Genomic DNA, 14,082 nt, shown 5'->3' with positions numbered 1-14,082 from the left:
AAGAGGGAGGAAATGGAAGTGTGCAGTGAGTTGTACTGACTAAAATTCTCAAAAGAAAAAAGGAACTAACAGTATAGCAAGATGAATAATAGCTCTCTATGTGAATATCCATATCTGTATCTATCATCTATCCATCCATCTAATCTACCAGAAGAACTTTATTTCAAGGAATTGGTTCATATAACTATGGGAGTGGCAGGCCAGCAGGTGGAAAATCAGGCAAAGTTTCTATGTGAACAGTGTTGAGGCAGAATTCTTTCTTCTTCAGAGAACCTCAGTGCTTACTCTTAAGGTTTCATCTGCTTAGATGAGGCTGATCTTATTATAGAGGGTAATCTCTCTCACTAATATCAATCGACTGAACTGATCATAAATACTAATTACATTTACACAACGCTGTCACCACAACATCTAGACTAGAGTTTGACCAACCAACTGGGCACCATAGCCTGCCCCAGTTGACAAGTTGACACATTAAAATTAATCGCCATGTGAGTATTACATGGGCTTTGTAAATGAAGGTCAACTTGTAGAAATCATGTGAAAGGAGTCCAAGAAATCCCTGCCCTTCCTTCACAATGAAAGAGTGACAAGATTCAGAGAAGTTAGTCAGCTATGTGGTAACCTTTACAGTCACCCTGATTCTGGACTTAAAAGGAAACAGATTTGAATTCAAATTAAGATTTTGCTCCAGGAAATACTCAGCCAAGAACTGTGGGTTTAGGCAATCACTCTTCTTATTTTCATCAATCTCAGAGAAAGGTTCTCTTTCTTGTACTTAAGCCACTGAGAGAATTCTCCAAGGTGTATTGATGGCCTCTGACCAACGCTTCCCTCGCTGCATCTGAAAGCCGGAACTGCAGCACTGTGGCCTTCCCCAAATCCACACACATTAATCATTTCAATGAAGTGCAGCCAGTCATCATGGTCAAATTAATGGTCAGTCAACTTTAAAATATCAGAACAAGGTGTTGGATGAAGTTGATCGTATTTTGGTGAACAAACTTATTTGACTAATTCACTTAGGGAAGAAGTTTGAAATGAGCTCCATCTCATTCCTGGACTGCCTTTTAAACTGCTCCTCAGAGGGGACACCCTATTTCCCCAAATGCAGGAGACACATGGGTAAAATGACACTGGTCCCTGAATAAATTGCGACATTCAGTTTTTTCTTTGAGTAAAATATTATAAATTCAAATAACCTCTTCAGAGCTTGTAAGGTACAGGAAGTGAATCATAAAAAGAAACTGCAGCCCCTGGATTTTGGAGAAAAAAATTTTAAACACTCATTAATTAATGGGAAGGTAAATATAAAAAATCTGACTTAATATTATTTTGAAAAGAAATACTGTTTATGATTTTCAAGTTGTCTCAAGTATAATGGTTTCAAAGTATTGCTTAATCCAATTTTTCTTGAATGTGATTTTTTTTCTTATTTTTTTAAAACCACATGAGAATAAAGTGAAATCATGTGTATGAAGAGAAACGTTGCTATGACAAAGCGATGCTTTGTAATTTAATTACTTCATGTTTTGCTGATGTTTGTTCACTTATTAGCAAAATAACTCACTAGGAAATTTTCTACTAAAGGAATCTAAAGCAAATATTAATATTTTAGGTGGTTGTTTGTTATTCTCTCTCCTTTGTGCATGCTAGAGCTTACATCATAATTTGAAATTAAGTTAAAATTTGAAATTAACTTTCCTCACCAGGATAGCTCGGTGTTTGGGGCTCTGGAATTTTATCCCCCGGGGAGAACTTGATTGACTTTTTAGTTTCATCTGAGCAGAGCCCAACTCTAAAAAACCCCGTCACCACCACTATCAACATACATACATACACACACACACACACACACACACACACACAACCTGGCAAAGTAGCGAAGTTGAAGGTGGTGCTGAGGCAAGTGACCCTGCCCTTTATAAGGGCCTTTCTCCTAAGAGGTGATAGCTTAGCAGAGAGTGGGGAGAAATTGGAACATTTAGTTATTACATCATATGTAACCTCACTGGCACTCACCATTCTACCCAAGAAAACTTCAGATGATCAAAGGTTCCATGAGTCCAGTGGGTCTGGAAATGAAGGTTTTTTGTACCCCAGGAGCTATAATAAGCTCAGAGGCAGCACCACTCTAAGCCTTCCCACCCTGACCAAATTTGGAGAACCGATACACTACAGTGACATTACATGGTAGAAGGACCAACAGATGACCTAGATTATGTAAACCATGGGTTTTAGTACACTCTATGGAGAAGAGAGAAAACCATAAATGACTTCTTTAAAAGGTTGTTAGACTTCTCAGCAAATAATAGACACTTTGAAGGGTGCGTTTTAATTCAGAAAATGAAAAGGACATTTTGATACTGATAAAGCTACCTTTATATATATTTTTTAAGTTTGGCCTAAAGTTTCCTCCTTACATAATGAACTCCAACCTAACTTGATGTGTTAGGTTAGACTGTAGCTACTCTTGTAACAAGTAACTGAGTCTCAGCCAATCACAGTATCTTCAACCACAGGTAGCAAACTATTCAGTGATTACATAAGGCAAATATTAAGTTGTAACCAATCATAACCAATCAAGTTGTCTCTATATCTTACTTCCATTTTCTGTAGATAGCGCCCTGGCTATAAATGTAATTAACACATTCAATGAGGAAAAGCATTCTGAATCACTTTTGGTTTGAACTGTTGTCCAATTCTAGAATCCCACTTAAAATCTGCATAACTAAAGTTGTTATAATTTTGTCATTTAACAGTTTTGGCAACCATGAAGGGACCCAAAAAGCTTGGCAGCTCCCAAGACCCCTTGAGGAATGCAGAAAAGAAGACACCACTGACCCCTTGTGAGACTTCCTGTCTTCTTCATCGAGCCCTGGTGGTTGTGAGTACATTTCTTTAGTGTCAGACTCCACTCCTTTTGCACTGGGCCCTTAATCTGTTTGGCTTTCATATTCAACATTAATTGTGCTTTGAGAGAACATACGATCTTTTACAGTTACAACAGAAACAGGACTGAGTCCTATAAGTGAGGTCTCAGTTGTAATAGGTTGACAGAATTGAACTGGGTTAAGTAGATGGTTAAGGTTACTAAATAGGTGAGCCTTTATGAAGGTAATAGAGCAATGTGGCCATAATAGGAAAGTCTGAACATAGATAAAATGGTTTGCTCAAGGGTACATTGAAGGACTTGATTAAAAGAGCTTCTGGATAGCCAAACGTGTAGATAGTACACCCTAAAAGGCATGAAAACTCTAAGCCTTTTCCTACATGCCATGCTCTACACAGTTTTTCATTTGTATTATTTGATCTATTCTTTATAGATAACATAAGTAAAGTATTTTCCTGAGTTCTGTGAGCCAGGCTAGTAATTTAATTACACCCAATAAGCAGTGATGGAAACCCCAGTCTATACCTGGTGAGTCAGAAGCACAAGTAAAACAAGTTGGAGGGTGAGATGGGCTCTGGAATTAGGAGGGTTTCTTGTGGGACTGAGCCCTCAATGTGTGGGATCTGATGCTATCTTGAGGTAAATAATAATGGAAACTCAAGCATCTCTCACTTTCCTAAACTCCGATGTGACTACATAGTGTAAAATCTTAATACATTGTGCCTAAGTGTATTTTCACCAGGGAACAGAAGCTTTCCATGATCCACTGACTGAGGACAATCCAACCCATCACCATTTAGAACCATACCAAGTTCTTCTCACAACTCACAGTAGCTAAACATTGGGATCTGGAACCCTAAGTCCCTAATTTGAAACTCAAAATGACCGTGTCAGATCCTTAGAACTGTATACCCATTGGACACTGTAAATTAAGCTAAGTAGGAAAATTTCTCCCCAGAAGCAGACAGCATCCTGGACAGGAATGATTTTTCCAGGATCACAGGTTCAGACTTCTCTGCCATTGTAAAGCGTGGGCCTCTTTTAATATTTTTATCTTGTTTATGCCTACCTCTTTCACTTGGCAGAATAACACTGTAAATTTGAATATTATGATCAGTGCTTCTGCAGGTGACTTGATGTAATTGGATCTACCATGTCAATCCCAACTCTTTACATGACCTGAGGAATCCTTTAACCCACCCAGTGTCTAACTTTAGCAATATCCCTAATGCAACTATTATTCAAATTGTACCATTGGTCCCTTTCTGGGAGTTAGGGACCAGTTCCCCTTGTTCTTACTCCCCGATTCAACTTAACCTAATCATAAGATTCGAGTATATCCAAGACAGGTTTGTACCAAAAGCCCAAATGGGGTTTCCTGCAAGTTTACATAGGTGCTAGGGTACTAAGTACTCTTTTAACATGCAGTGACTCCACCTCATGTCCTTGGCTAGAAACTGAATTCCACCATTCTAAGTAGTGTATCCATGAGCAATAGAACTGGAAATGAGATTTTGTATGAGCCCATGGGTTATACTTATGATTGTGATGGATTTTGTGGCCAGTCTTATACATGGGAAAGCTCATGCCTTGTTGGCTAGAAAACGAAAAGATAATATGGGTTATACATTTTAATGGTACCTTTATTATTTGACAATCAGTCCAAACTAGAACTTTGGTCCATCCCTTTTAAACTATATCATAAGTTAAAGGAAATAGTGCAAGGTAACAACCCTTATCTACCGGCATTATTTGTTTGGTTCTTCTTTCTATGACTTGGAGTAAATATAAATGAGACAATAATTAGAAATGTATCCCGCACAATAAGCTCTACAGCAGATTCTACTGTGAAGGCTAGAATCAGCTACAATCTTGACAGATTCTGCACAGGATATGATATTACTGGTCAGTAACTTTACATTTTTGGTTGAGCTATTGTCTGCTAGGTAACTATTTTTCACACTGTAATTAACCAATATCATGGGGAAAATATTTTGAGGCTAGACAAGTATTTGACTTCCTCAAACATCTCACCATTAATTTTATGATCTATTAACGATGCTTGCCTGCAACTATTATTCCTATAATGTTCACCTAATGTCTATTTCCCTTATTTCTTCAATGTTTACTAGTAAAAATCTTCTGTAAGGAAGAGTTGTGTCCTCTCTTCATGTATATATTTATTAAATTAATTTATATCACTATGGATTTGTATTTCTCTTATCTTTTGGGCTATAATTTGATAGTGTTTATTTATTTATTTGGCTGCAAAAATGATTCTACCTTTGGTCATTTGCATCTCCTTCAGTTGACCTCTGTGCCCCTTCAAATCTGAATCCATTATCTTTAACAGCACTTTCTTGCATTCATAATTTATAATATGTTTAAGGCTCATTTTATATTTTCCTGTTCCAATCCTGTAATCAACCACTTCTCAAAAACACCCAGTTTCCTTTTACTGGAAAATGTATTTAGAAAGTCAGAATTGAGCACAGGTAATCCTTTCTTAATAGGAAATACAGAAAATTACTCTTCAGCATTTAAGTATTATCATTTGGTAGATTTACTATATTGTGAAGTTCCTCATTTTCTCCTCGCACTAGAATTATATGCTTTATTCAGTTAATCAAGAAGTGTGCGTGTGTGTATATGTGTGTGTGTGGGGGGGTGATTAAATTCCTTGTCTAAAATAAATTTTTGCTAGAGGATATGTGTGCTTGCCAGAGAGATAGTGAAGGAGAGAGAAAAAACACCCACCCTCCAAAAAACCATGCTCCCAGTAAAGGGCATGCTTTTACTCCCTTCTCCAGAAACCCTTCTCTTCCAATTCTCCATCCTGTTGGGATCTGGAATATGCACAAACATGTGCCTGGCATGTTTCTCAAGCTACTGGATCTAGGACTTCAACCATATGGTTGGCCATGAGAGCTCTAGCTTCATTAACCAGCAGACCACAAGGCTGGCTCAAGGCTGATGGAACTTGCACTATGTCCCAGACATTGTGGTGGGAACAAGTGACAAAAAAGATTTAGCGCCTGCCTCTGTGAGGCTTACAGATTCTCAAACGAGCTAGATTTTTAAACAAGAGATTACAATGCAGTATAATAAAAAGTGAGATGGGGTATATGAGAATCACACAGAAGGAGTAACTTAGACTTGAGTGGAGTAGAGGCGGAGGTACAAGAAACATTTTCAGAAGTAAATCCTATATAAGCTAAAACTTGAAGTATGAATGAGAGTTTATTTCAAAAGAAGAGTAGTGGAGCAAGAAATGCAGAAAGAGAAAAAATTCTAGGCATGGATAAAAACCTGCGGAAAGCAGAATATACCTCATCTGGACACAGAGATAAGTGGCAAATTATAAGAATATTATAAGAAAACAGTGTTGGCAGTAGTGGAATATCAAAGGATACAGCTAGAAGGCAAAGCAAGGGCCAGAGCAGAGGTGCTTTGTTAAACAGATTTGTGTCTGTATTTATCCTAAAAGCCACTGAAAGCCACAGAAACCTCTTAGTTTTATTTTTTATTTCAATTTTTTTATAAGGCACAGAAACCTTTTTAAGCAGGAAAATAGCATGTCTAGATTTATACTATAGACAGATCACTCAGGCTAACCTGTGAACCAAGGATTCAAGAAAAACACAGTCAGCAACTGTTTTAGCAATTAGGGGACATGATGTAACTGAGAGAGTGGAGAGCAGTCAATGGATTCTAGCAATATTTAGGAGATGAAATCAGCAGAAGCAGATGACTTATTGGATGGGAAAGATGAGGGGGAAGCAGAATTCACAGGAGAGTACAATCTAATTGTGCTGTTGAATGTCCCTTCATTTGCCTTCGTTTGATTGTTTCTTCTTGACGGATTTCACATTATGTATTTTTTTTTCAAGAGTGTGGCATAAGTCATGATGGTATACTTAGAAGACGCAAAAGTTTCCATGAAAAAACTTCTCAAAGTAATAAGTGAATGCAGTAAAGTGGCAGGATACAAAATCGACATCCAAAAATCTATAGCATTTCTGTATGTGAACAACAAGTTGAATGAAGTAGAGCTGAAGAAAAGAATCCCTTTCACCATAGCCACAAAATGTGTAAGATACTTAGGGACAAACCTAACTAAGGAAGTCAAAGACGTTTACAAAGAAAACTATGAAAATCTTTAAAAAGATATTGATAAGGACATAAAAAAGTGGAAGGACATCCCATGTTCCTGGATTGGAAAAATTAACATAATCAAAATGGCAATTATACTCAAATTAATATACATATTTAATGCAATTCCAATCAAAATACCAGAGATAGTCTTCACAGATCTAGAAAAGACAATCATAGAATTTGTCTGGAATCATAAAAGACCTCATATTGCCAAAGCAATCCTGCGTGAGAAGAGTGGAGTGGGAGTCATATCACTCCCTGAACCCAAGATATATTATAAAGTTGTGATTATCAAAACAGCATGGTATTGGTACAAAAACAGAAAGATGAATGAATAGAATAGACTAGAGACCCCAGAAATAAACCCCAAAGCTTACAGTCAACTGATTTTTGACAAAGGATATCAGTCAATCCATTGGGAAAAGGAAAACCTCTTTAGTAAATGATGCTGGAAAAACTGGGTATCTACCTGCAGAAAGATAAAAATTAACCCCATCTTTCACCATTAACAAAAGTCTACTCAGGGGACAAGCATAATGGCTATGTAGCTGGACTCCCATGTAGTCGACCGCGGTTTGAGTCCCGGACCTGGAGACTTAAACTCACGCTGAGCGTGTGTGCGTGTGGGCCCAAGATCCCTAGAGGAGAATGGAGGAGAAGGGTTTGTGGTGTGGCCATCCCCCCAAGGGGGTGATTTCTCGCTTTCTATCTCTCTGTCTCTCTCTGTCTGGTGAGCACACGCACCCTATAGCAAAAACCTCTCAAAAAAAAAAAAAGTCTACTCAGAATGGATCAAAGATCTGAACCTAAGACCTCAAAGTATAAAACTACTGATGGAAAATACTGGGAAAACTCTGGGAGACATTGGAGTAGGCAGGCAAAGACTTCTTAAATAAGACTCCCAAAGCACAGTCTTAAATAAGACTCCCAAATAGACAAGTGGGACTATATCAGACTAAGAGGTTTCTGCACAGCAAAGGACACAGTAACAAGTGTGAATAGACAACCCTCAGAATGGGAGAATATTTTTGTAAAATATGCCTCAGACAAGGGACTGATAACCAGAATACATAAGGAACTCAAATGCCTTAAGCAAAAAAAAAAAATTAACCCAACTAAAAGATGGGAAAATGAGCTGAACAAAATCTCTCTAAGGAAGACATATGAACAGCCAAAAAAGCATACGAGGAAATGCTCAACATCCCTCATCAAAAGGGAGATGCAGATAAAAACCACAATGAGATACCACCTCACCCCACATATACTCTATGGAATACTACTCAGCCATAAAGAACAAGAAGACTCTGGCATTTGATAGAAAGTGGTCAGATATGGAGGATCTATTGCTGAGTGAAGCAAGGCAGTATATCAAAGAAAAATATTGTATGTATCCACTTAATATATACAGGCTATCCACACTTTATGATAGAGATTAAAATATTGGAGGACATAAAAGCAGTGAAAATAGTTAGCGATGATGAAGACAGTGTGGAACGGGGTGAGAGAAGAGTATGGAGAAGCGTAGCAAGAGAACAAATAGAGATAAATGACATTAATGGGTCACAGAAATGGTTTATTACCTGTTGATGATGATGCGTATCATATTCTCAACTGGACTGGTCTGAGAAATATTTCATGTTGGGTAAAGTCATTTTACAAGCAAAAGGATAAAGAGTGATTGAATATTTAAAAAATAATTGGAATAATAATAATAAAAACAAAGTTATATGTGATTCAATGTAATATAGACAAGAATATAATAATAATAAATTTTTAAAAAGAAAAAAAAAAGAGTACGACATAAGTGAATTGTGTCCTTTACCAATCACATGAGTTCACTTGGTCCCATTTTTATTGTTATAAACTTTAATCACTTGGTTAAGTGGTGTTTGGGAATTTTCTCCAACCTACAAGGACCATTTGTAACTTTCTAATTAATGAATAATCTGGGGACCAGAAGAAGACATAGCAGTATGTCACTGGACTCCCACATGACCAACCATGGTTTGAGTTCTGGACCCGCTGGCCTGAAAATCACACCGGAGGGTATGTGTGCGTGGGCACTTGAGATCTTGGAAGGAGATTGGAGAAGAGATTGTGGCATGGTTATTCCCCCTGGAGAGTGAATTCTTACTTTCCCTCTCACTGTCTCTGTCTCTGTCTCTGTCTCTCTCTCTCCATGTAAGCATATATGCCCTAAGGAAAAATCCTCTACAAATAAATAAATAAATAATCTGTAGGAAGATGCTCTGGGACTAAGAGTCTGATTACGTAACAGACATTCAGTAGTTTAGTTTCCATTGATGATTCTTGCCCAAATTAATTATTTTTATGATGTTGGGAAAATGGCAGTTTTCTAATTGTGTTATTTCTCCCATATTACTAATTTTTATCTGGCATGTGACATAATATAAAAAAATAAACCAAACTAAAGGCTTCTTTCTCACTTTATTAACTAATTTATATTTTTTCAGTATCATCACAGACTCCTTTTTTTTAATGTATTATAATTTATTACTGTCAGTAATCATTTTCATACTCAAAATTTTCCCAATTTAAACTGGCAGAAAGCCTTTTAGGATGACTTCTCTGTTCTTTTTTCATAAACTTTTTGAAATACTCTTGTATTTAGAAACCTGGATCTGAACACTAGACATGCTTTGTCATTGATTATGAGACGCCCAGTCTCTTTGAAAAATTACTTTTGGGAATCCATTGAGGCCAGGGAAAAGGTACATACTTCCAGAGAGAATCTGCATTGGCCTTTGTCAAGAATTTGGAAAAATTACCAATCAAAAATATTTTAGACTAAATTCACTGCTTGAATATTTGAAACTCCCAAAGGACTCTGGGACTGTCTCTTTCTCTGATCTATTGTCATTGATCTCATGTAGTATCACACAAATCTCTAGGCTTCAGTAATTACTTACTGATTTTTTTTTTTTTACACAGTCTGTACCATTTAAATTTAGGGAAGAGAAGTTTTTGAGGACAGTCTTTGAGATTTCTTCTGAGCCTAAGAACACTGTTCTTGGCTCTCTCCCTCCTGGTCTTCTCTGGTGAACTAGGTGATCTGTGATTTCACTTATTGTTTTTAACTAAGGGGAGCTATTTTATCAAAAGTGTCCATAGGCTTGAACTTCAAGACACTCTGTCTTACATAAAATTGATTCCTTTAGGGACAGCTCAAAGCTCTCTACGGACTGCTTCTTTCTGAGCACTCGATGGATGGTAGGCTCTAGTCTTGTTGACTTGCCTCTCTTGTCTTGTTTCCCTGTCCAAAAAGTGAGCTGGAGTCAGGGAAGTTGGGCCCCCTGGATTTTCTGCTTGCCACACTAGGGAGTTTCTATCCTATGCATAGGGAAGTGACCTCTAACCTCTTAGCTTCTTCAGCTCATAGAATAAGAAATGCTTGTGGCCTATGCTTCCCGGTAAAATGCTATGCCACTGGGGGACCTGAGAGGACAGGGGGCTTTGTCTTTGAGTGCGTCTACCCAGAGTAAGGCTTCCATCAAGTTGATTGGTGGCAGGGAGCAGGTCATGGTTAAATGCCATAGACTTTCACTGTTTTCACTGAGTTCAATAGATCTTTTAAAATAAATATTTATTTTCTATATGTCTTAGAAAATTGTCTGAAACTATAAATAGGTGGGTTTTTAACATAATTTTCAACAGTTATGCTGCTTTCTCTAAAGAACATCCATAGAGATGTTTAGACTGCTCTTTCAGAATTGGGACTCCCATTTACCTTATAATTTTGGTTTTTTTGTTTGACTTGGAAAAGTTATGAAGTTTTGGGCCAGGTAGGTGGTATGGTGGATATGGCAGCAGGATTCTACATTGGCCAATTGAATGGTTCAAGTCCTGGACCTGGTGGCTTGGAAAACATGTTGGGCACATGTATGTGCTAGCCCCAAATCCTGAGAGGTACATGGAGGAGAAGGGATTGCAATACGATCATCCTCTCTAGGGATGCTTTCTCACTTTCTCTCTCTCCCTCTTTGTCTCTCTCCAGTGATCTCATGTGCCCTATAACAAATCGGAAACAAAACAAAATAAAACAAACAAAACAAAAAAGTTATACATTTTTATAAAATCATATCTATTCATCCTTTTCTGTCATTTGTCTTTATGCTTGTATTCTTGGAAATTCATTCCCATCTAGAAACTTGACATAGGTAACTTATTTTGGGTTTTTATTTTTCATTTTACACCAAATTTTCAGTACACCCAGTATTTATTGTGATACAAGATATACAAGAGCTAGCTTCAAATACTGAATATTCTAACACAATTTATTGAATAATATATTACTTCTATTTTTTGTTATCTCTTTATCACTTATTGAATACAACATAATAAGGTCTATTGGGGCCAGTAGACGATGTAGTGGTTATGCTGCTAAACTCCCACATGGCTGATCACGTTTCAAACTCCCGCACTCAGTGTCTTGAAAATCACGCTGGGTGTCTATGTGTATGTGCCCAAAATCTCAGGAGGAGAATGGAGGAGAAAGGATTGAGGCATGGCCATCTCGCCTAGAGGGTGATTTCTCACTTTCCCTCTCACTGTCTCTCTTTTTCTCTCCAGTGAGCACATATGATCTAAAGCAAAAATCTATATTAAAAAAGGTCTAACAACCTGTCTATACTTTTATATGTACCACACTGTTTTTATTATTTTCTTTCCATAATGTGCTTTAAAATCTGAATTATGAATTTTCAAAGTTATCAGTTAATTTTATTAATCTATTCTTCTAAGTAGACTTTAAAATTATCTTGCTAACGCCAATAAAATTCCAATAAAATTTTGGTCAGAATGACATAATCAATAAATTAATTTGGCAAAGTAAACACTTTACAATATTCACTCATCCCATAGAAGAACATAATGTGCCTTTCCATTAATTTAAATGAACCTTTAAAGCTCTCAGAAAATTCCAAAATTTCTTCTCTAAAAGTCCAGTATAGTTAAAGTTACTCTGAAAATTTTTCTAAAAATTGTTTTGTTTTGCTTTGTAAGACTTATTAATTAATTATTATTATCATTTTCACATGAGTTTTTGCCAGTGAGAGAGAGAGAGGGAGAGTAAGAAAGCAAGACACCAGGCCTGGGACTCAAACTGAGGTTGGCCATGTGGGAATTCTAGCGCCTTAACCACCATGTGACGAGCCACCTATTGGTCTCTTGTTTTGCTTTATTTTTGATTGCTAACATGAATGACATTTTCCACTACTTTATAGGACAATGCCTACTATTTAGAAAACTATCAATATTTATAATTATCCTATCTGTTTTGTGGACTGGTATGAATTTAAAAGGTTTTTAATTTGTTCTCTTAAGATGTTGATTTGTGAACTCAATTATCTACAAATAATGATCATTGTTAGCCCTGATACCATCATCTTCAAGGGCAAAGTACAGTTCATTGTTATCTTATTTGTAATATTAAATGTAGCTTTGAGGTATTATGTAGATAATTGAGGTCCACAATCCACTTATTTAAAATAACCCAAGAAATGTTACATGGTTTTATTTGAATTATGTAGGTAGGGTCACATGGCCTCCAGCAATACAATTTTTGTGTGCAGATGCAGAACCTAGGATGTCATAGAGCAAGTCCTTCAGGCACATTTCTCCTAATGTAAATCAAAGAGGCAGCTGGAAATCATTTTCATGCAAATCTAATTTTTTAAGGTCTTTGATGTACATTATCTATGTTGTCCAAGCATCTGCAACAAAAATTTAAGGTCAAACTGACCTTCATGGGACTGTTCCTCTTGCCAACAACTGTGCATGGGCTTGGACTATAGACTCCAATTTAAGGTCAGCCAGAGTCAAACATAATTAGAAGGACAGACTAACTGGAAACAAAATACCAAGTGTATTCCAGGATCAAGTAGACTTATTTTAAACATCAAATATTGCAGAGTGAGGAGCCTTTATTCCTAGAGTTAGTATAACCCTGTGGCAATGCACTATGCTCACTCTGATCAGGCAGCCAGAATTTGAACCTCAGCCACTCACTAGCTGTGTGACTTTGACTAATACACTCATGTCGATTAAGAATGATCCATCCTTGGGGATAACCAGGTGGCGTGGTGGCTAAGGTTCTGGACACTCCCACATGGCTGACCATCATTCGAGTCCTGGACCTGGTGGCTTGCTTTCTCACTTTCTCACACTCTGTATTTTTCTGTTCAAATTAAAATAAATAAAATTAAATAAATAATTCTTAAAAAAAAAAAAAGAGTATCTGTGTGATAAACTAGATCACTTTATCTCTTGCTCATAATAAATTCTGGGCTTACTAGGAGAGAGGCATAGGGGCCAGCCCCCATGGCCTGATGGTTAAAAGAGCTGGATATCACATGGCAGACCACACAATTTAAATCTTGGCCCCAGCAGCTTGAATATCACGCAGGGAGCATGTGTGTACATGTAAGCCCCAAATCATAATGAGATGAAATAAAGGAGAAGGAATTGCACGGTGGCCACACCCCATTGGAGGGCACTTTCTCACTCTTTCGCTCATCTCTCTTTTACTGAATTAAAAGAGAGAGAGAAAGAGACATAACAACTCAGCCTTATAGTGGTCCTAAGGAAGTCTTTTCCATCTTGAGCATGTGGCTGGCCTCATTATGGTTCAAGATGGCATCTAGGACCTCAATATCTTATCTGTATTTCAGGGAGGATAAAGGAAAAAGAAAAGAAAGAGAGAAAGGAAAAGCACACAGTAAGCAGAATACTGTCTTCTAAGGAAGGTCCCTCACAGTTACCACAGGACAGTTCCCTCTATCCGCCCACTGACCAGAGTATAGCCATATGACAACACCTAACTGCAAGGGCAGCTGGGAAGGGAAGTCTCAGCAGATAGCTGAAAAGCAGAGACTCTATCTGGACCAAAGGAAATGATGGATACTGGTAGACCTCTATTTCTTTGTGTCATTATATTTAACTTCTATTTGCCTTTATCTCTTGTCTGTAAAATGAGCATAATGGTGGCCCAGCATTTGTGGTGTACAGGTAGCACC

Source organism: Tupaia chinensis, unplaced genomic scaffold (assembly GCF_000334495.1).
Source record: "Tupaia chinensis unplaced genomic scaffold, TupChi_1.0 Scaffold000026_1, whole genome shotgun sequence".
NCBI classification, from domain to species: domain Eukaryota; kingdom Metazoa; phylum Chordata; class Mammalia; order Scandentia; family Tupaiidae; genus Tupaia; species Tupaia belangeri.
Note: the sequence above shows the minus strand (reverse complement) of the source record.